The sequence below is a fragment of the Odocoileus virginianus genome, chromosome 5 (genome assembly GCF_023699985.2).
Source record: "Odocoileus virginianus isolate 20LAN1187 ecotype Illinois chromosome 5, Ovbor_1.2, whole genome shotgun sequence".
Lineage (NCBI taxonomy): Eukaryota > Metazoa > Chordata > Mammalia > Artiodactyla > Cervidae > Odocoileus > Odocoileus virginianus.
The window spans coordinates 90,099,764-90,105,763 of record NC_069678.1 but is presented as its reverse complement, the minus strand read 5'-3'; the positions used below and the strand labels follow the sequence as shown (position 1 = coordinate 90,105,763).

General features: G+C 38.5%; 1 pseudogene; it reads left to right on the top strand.

The window, feature by feature from the left end:
• Window positions 1-770: 770 nt before the first annotated feature.
• LOC110129096 (small ribosomal subunit protein eS27-like) lies at window positions 771-1,410 on the top strand (annotated as a pseudogene).
• The last annotated feature ends 4,590 nt before the right edge of the window (window positions 1,411-6,000 follow it).

Below are 6,000 nucleotides of genomic sequence, written 5' to 3'. Positions count from 1 at the left end.
TACCACAACATATCAACCAGAATGGCAAAAATAAAAAAGGACTAACAATCAACAAACATTGGCAAGGACATGAAGCAATTGGAGCTCTCATACACTGTTGATGGGAATGTAAAATGGCACAACCACTTTGGAAAAAAAACCAAGTAGTTTCTTTTTAAAAAAAAATTACAAAAAAAAAATTACTTAATAATTCCACTGACTGAGTGACTGAACTGAACTGAATTGAAACTTGAAATAGCTCAAGTATCCATCAACAGAGGAATGGCTAAATAAACTGTTATATTCACATGATATACAATGTATTGCACCTAGCAATAAAAAGGAAAGAAATGCTGATACAAACAACAATACAGATGAATCCAAAATACTAATATTATGATTTTCAGTTCAGTTCAGTCGCTCAGTCATGTCTGACTCTTTGCCACCCCATGCCAGGCATGTAGGCATGCCAGGCCTCCCTGTCCATCACCAACTCCCAGAGCTTATTCAAACTCATGTCCATCAAGTCGGTGATACCATCCAACCGTCTCATCCTCTGTCGTCCCCTTCTCCTCCTGCCCCCAATCCCTCCCAGCATCAGGGTCTTTTCCAATGAGTCAGCTCTTCACAGCAGGTGGCCAAAGTATTGGAGTTTCAGCTTCAACATCAGTCCTTCCAATGAACACCCAGGACTGACCTCCTTTAGGATGGACTGGTTGGATCTCCTTGCAGTCCAAGGGACTCTCGAGAGTCTTCTCCAACACCACAGTTCAAAAGCATCAATTCTTTGGCGCTCAGCTTTCTTTATAGTCCAACTCTCACATCCATACATGACCACTGGAAACACCATAGCCTTGACTAGAGCAATAAAAAATAAATCCACCCTTTCCAGCAGTGACGACCTCCTCATGAGAACATGCCTCTCACAAAGGACCTTCTTCATCCCTCTCCAGAAGGGGAGAAGAGGAAACACAAGAAGAAGCGCCTGGTGCAGAGCCCGGTTCCTATTTCATGGATGTAAGATGCCCAGGATGCTATAAAATCACCACCGTCTTTAGCCATGCGCAAACAGTAGTTTTGTGTGTTGGCTGCTCTCTGTCCTCTGCCAGCCTACAGGAGGAAAAGCAAGGCTACAGAAGGATGCTCTTTCAGACGGAAGCAGCACTAAAATCTCCCTGTATCAAGATGAAGGGGAAACCATCCCAATAAACAAGTTTTGGATAAATAAATATATAAATCCAGTGAAAATATATGTTTTTAGAGCTGTGAAAATATATGATACCATAATGATGGATACTTTTGTCCAAACACAAAATGTACAACAGCAAGAGTGAACTTTAACTAAAGCAGGGACTCTGGGCAATAATGATGTAGGTTCATCAATTGTGACAAATGTATCACTCTGGAGGGGATGCGGGTAATGGGGGAGACTGTGCAGGTATGAAAGCAGGGGTACATGGGCAATTTCTGTACCTACCCTTCAATTTTGCTGTGAATGTGAAACTGCTCTAAAAATCAATTCTTAAAAGTTTTAAAAATTAAAAATATTATATATAAATAAAATTATATATTATTTTTGAAAGAATCCTCTATATCTAGATATTTACCATTTCTGATTCTCTTCATTTCTTCCTGCAGATCTGAATTTTTATCTGGTATCATTTCCCATCAGCTTCTAGAACTTCTTTCAGCATTTATTGTAATGCAGGTCTGTCTAAAACAAATTATTTCAGCTTTATCTACCTGCAAAGAAATATTTTTATTTCATCTTCATTTTTGAATGATATTTTTGGTTTCTGTTTTTAATACTTTGATGTCACCCATTGTCTTCTGGCCTTCATTTCTGGTAAGTCATCCCTTCTTTATATCTTTACTCCCTGATATGAAATATGTCTTTTTCTGCTTCTGTTTTCTTTTAAGATGCTATCATTATTTTTGGTTTTTAGTCATTTGAGTAGGATATGTGTAGGTGTGGTTTTGTATGCATTTATCCTGCTTAGGATTGCTAAACTTCTTGGATCTGCACATTTTCTCTTTCATCTATTTTAGAAAAATCTCAGCTATTGTCCCCTCAAGTACTTTTATGTTTTTGTTATTTTCTCTCTCCTCTTTATCTGGAACCCCAATTACACATATGTTAGAACGTTTAATTTTGTTTCAGTTCTTGGGCTGAGACATACATTTTGCTCTTCTTTTTCCCCTGTTTGTATTTTAGTTTGGATAATATGTACTGACCTGTCTTCAGGCATCTGATTCCTTTCTCTGCTATGTTTGGTCAGCTGTTAAACCCATCAAAAAACATTCTTCATTTTTTACATCTTATTTTTCTTTTTTTAGAGTTTCCACCTTTCTACTAAAATTCTCCATCTGTTCATGCACTTTATCCACCTTTCCACTAGAACATTTACATATTGATCATAACTATTTTAAAGTCCTTGTCTGATTATTTAAAATCTGAATTATCACTTCATTTGCTTCTAGCACTATTCCCACTCTTGACCATGGGCCATTTTTTGGTTCATTGTGTATCTCATAATTTTTAATTATATGTTTTTGTGTAAAAGGACTGTAGAAACCAACACAAATTAAAAAGGGCAAACCTGTTTTTGTCAGGTCACTAATGTAAGGGAAATTAGTCAGTCTAACCTTGAGAGTTGAGCTGGGTCTCAGGTTTGTGGCAGCTCTACTTAGACTCAGTTTACTTCTGATTTCAAATGTTTTGAAGGTGGATCAGGGCTTTTTCTTTAGCAAGATTTGGACTCTGGACATCAACAATATTCCAGTAAACTCTTTGTGCTTTAAGCCAGTTCTCACCTTTCCAAAACATGGGAGATCTCTTCTACTTTACAGTTTAAGTGCTAGATTTGGAAGTTACTGGACATCTAGTTTCATGCCTGGTTTTCTGTTCCTCAAGAGATCTCTTTCTATCCTACTTCCTCGCTTCCAGCTTTTGCAAAATGACTGTAGAATCTTTGGTTGAGTCTGTAGTACCCCTGCTCATCCTTCTTCCTCCCCTAGTGGGTGCATCCATAAATAGATGAAGAAAATATTTTTTTCTTTTATATCTCAAATAAGAATAAAGGAAATTGAAACTGAATTTTAGTTTGAGCTCACTCACCTACTCTGACCCTAGGAAAATAATGAAAATGATCAGAATGACCCCTCATTCTTGCTGGAACTGCAACCCAAACCAAGTGCTCAAGTACTCAGAGACTGTTGTAAGATTGCACACATCCATGCCATCACTGGCTCCAATTACAGGGAAGCAATACCAACTTTGGGGGCCAGGATTATTCAGATGGTTGAAGAATCCCAATTGAAACAGAAGGCTAAAATCACTGAGGATATCATCAAGATGTGATCTCTGTCTTAAATATAATAATAAATAAATAGTATGGAAAAATTTTGATTGGTTTCTAAGACTTGGTATCTTAAAATTTTCATCTAATGAGTTAAAGAAAGCAAAATGTGATCTAGTCCTAAGATAAGAGGCAGCATAGGCTAGTGGTTAAGCATCTGAGCTCTGGAGTTTGAATGCCTAGATTCAGTTTCTTCACCTTAGCCTTTTATGTAACCTTTGTGTGCTTCAGTTTCTTTAGTGGTAAACTGGAGATAATGGTAGTACCTACCTCATTGGGTTGTTGAGAATCATGTAGTTAATATACAATGGGTTTTTATAAGTTAATAAATCAGCACTTAGAATTATTACTGACTTACAACAAGCATATAGAAATTTTCCAGTTATTACTAGTACTAACTTCAGCAGATTCAGAAACACAAGGATGTATGGATAATGATACAAAATAAAATTTATGGCCCAAATTACCCCCACCCATTCCATATAATACTCTCAGCCCAAAGTTTCCAAATATTTTCCCCATATAACTTAGAGATTCCCTTTCATTACTTACTATCACTTTCCAGACTTAGTAGAGTTGCACATATGTATTCCTCCTGTGTGAATATCATGGACATAGAAGAATGGACAAAGGGGACGAGTCAACCTGAGTTGGCTCCTTGGCAAGTAGGATATGCCTCCACGGTCAGTTAACTGGAAAACAGATGAATTGGTCAGGCAAAAATACTTCTGGCCCAGTTCTAGCCTCTAGGAAAAAGAAAACAAGAGATGCTCTGAAAGAGCAGAGGCACTAAGATGTGAAGGAATGTGGCTTCTCTAGGGAAGAACTCATGAAATTCTGGCCCCAAATCCTAGAAAATTGCTGTACATTTGATGACCTCAAAATACTGTTGTTGAGAAGGAAAAATGGTAGTTTGAACACATTGTGCTTATCTCTTCTACTTCTTCTTGGAGCCCCACAAAAATGAAAGCAAGTGAATTATCACTTGCTTTATAAGACCAAAATAAACACACAAGGATAAAAAGAGTGGGAGAGGAGACATGAGAGGATGAGAAGCTGGAAAGCCAAGTGGAAAAATTAGCAGGGCTGAGAAAACTGCATACCGAGTGTCTACAGAGGTGGTACTAATGAGAAGCAAGCCGTTTCCTGCCACAGAAATCCAGCTGAGCTCAAGTACCAGAGGACCTAGCTACTTGGGAAGAAAGACTCAGGGAGAAGAATGGGTTCAGGATGAAAAGATTATATGAAAGTCTCTGTAGAGATCCATTAGCCTTCAGATGACTTCTACCGTCTTGTACCTGTCAGCTGTCTACTTCTCCCTGCCAGGAATCTGGAGGCTTAGTCTGTGGAGCAATTGAAAGAGAAAGGTGCCTTACTAGAAAAAGGGGGAGTTATTGAAAGTCTACATACTGAATGAAGAAACCACACACTTCTCTGTCCACTTTCACCCCACCCCTACCCCCACCAGTCTCCTTATTTGGTTGACTAGGCTATTTCCTCCATAGGCTTGAAAATAAGGAATTCTTCTCTGCAGAAACTGAACAGCCTCAGAGAAGTGACCTGGAGTTTAGCTTCTGCTGTGAAAGCTACCAAATGACAAAACCCATACATGGATACCGGATTCAAATCAGCCTTTTAATACCTGATTGTTTGATGTAAATGGACAAAATATGACCACTGGACATTTGAGAAAAAAATCCCAAAATAAATGAAAGAAACTAAAAGAGAAGGAGCCAACAACATTTGCTTCCCTTAGTTTCTGAGATTTCATGCATTCTTCTTTTCCTCCAACTTCACTGGCCATCCCTTCTCAAGTTCCTTTGCAGGATCTTCCTCATTTTCCTGAGCTTTAAATGTTACAGTGCCCAAGACCCTACTAATTCCAGGACCTCTTTTCTTCTCCATCTACATTAACTCCTTTAGTGATCTCATCCAGCCTCATTGCGTTCTTTATCTGTATATTGTTGATTTCCAAATGTAAATCTCTAGACCAATCTGTCCCCTGACTCCACTCCACTCTAAGCCTATTCAACCTCTCCACTTGGTGACCTAACAAGCACCTCAAAGTTGTTGTGTTCAAAATGTTCTACTTATCTTCCCCTCTCCAAGAATCTGTACTTGCCAAAGTCTTCTCCATCTTCATAAATGTCAATTTATTAATTAATATATGTTAATAAATACCTTTCCAACTGCTCAAGCTGAAAATCTTGTGTATTAGTACAGGTTTCCCCAAAAGCAGATGCTGAGATAAAGAGTCAAGTACAAATAGTTTATTTTAAAGAAGAAGCAATGGTCACTAGTAGGAGACTAGGGATGCATGGAAGAGAAAGCAGCCAATAAAGATGTGTTGGTAAACCAGCTGCCACTGATTGACTGAAGTTTAATCTTGTGGGAAATAGCGTTAAACACGTGTGTCAGAATTATCCCATCTGAGAAGAAGGATATTCTGGGATATTTGTATATCAGCTCCTGAGAATCACTGGTTGAGGGCTTCCCTTAGGTGGGGTTAATTTCCAGCACTTCCGGTCTGAGGTAGGAATTGTTAGAGTGGCTTTCCTTTTGCACTGAGGCACAAAAATGCAGACACCTGGGACATTAACAGCACTGAAACTTAAGAATTACCCATAATGCTTCCCCCCCTCTCTATTTTTAACCCTATACC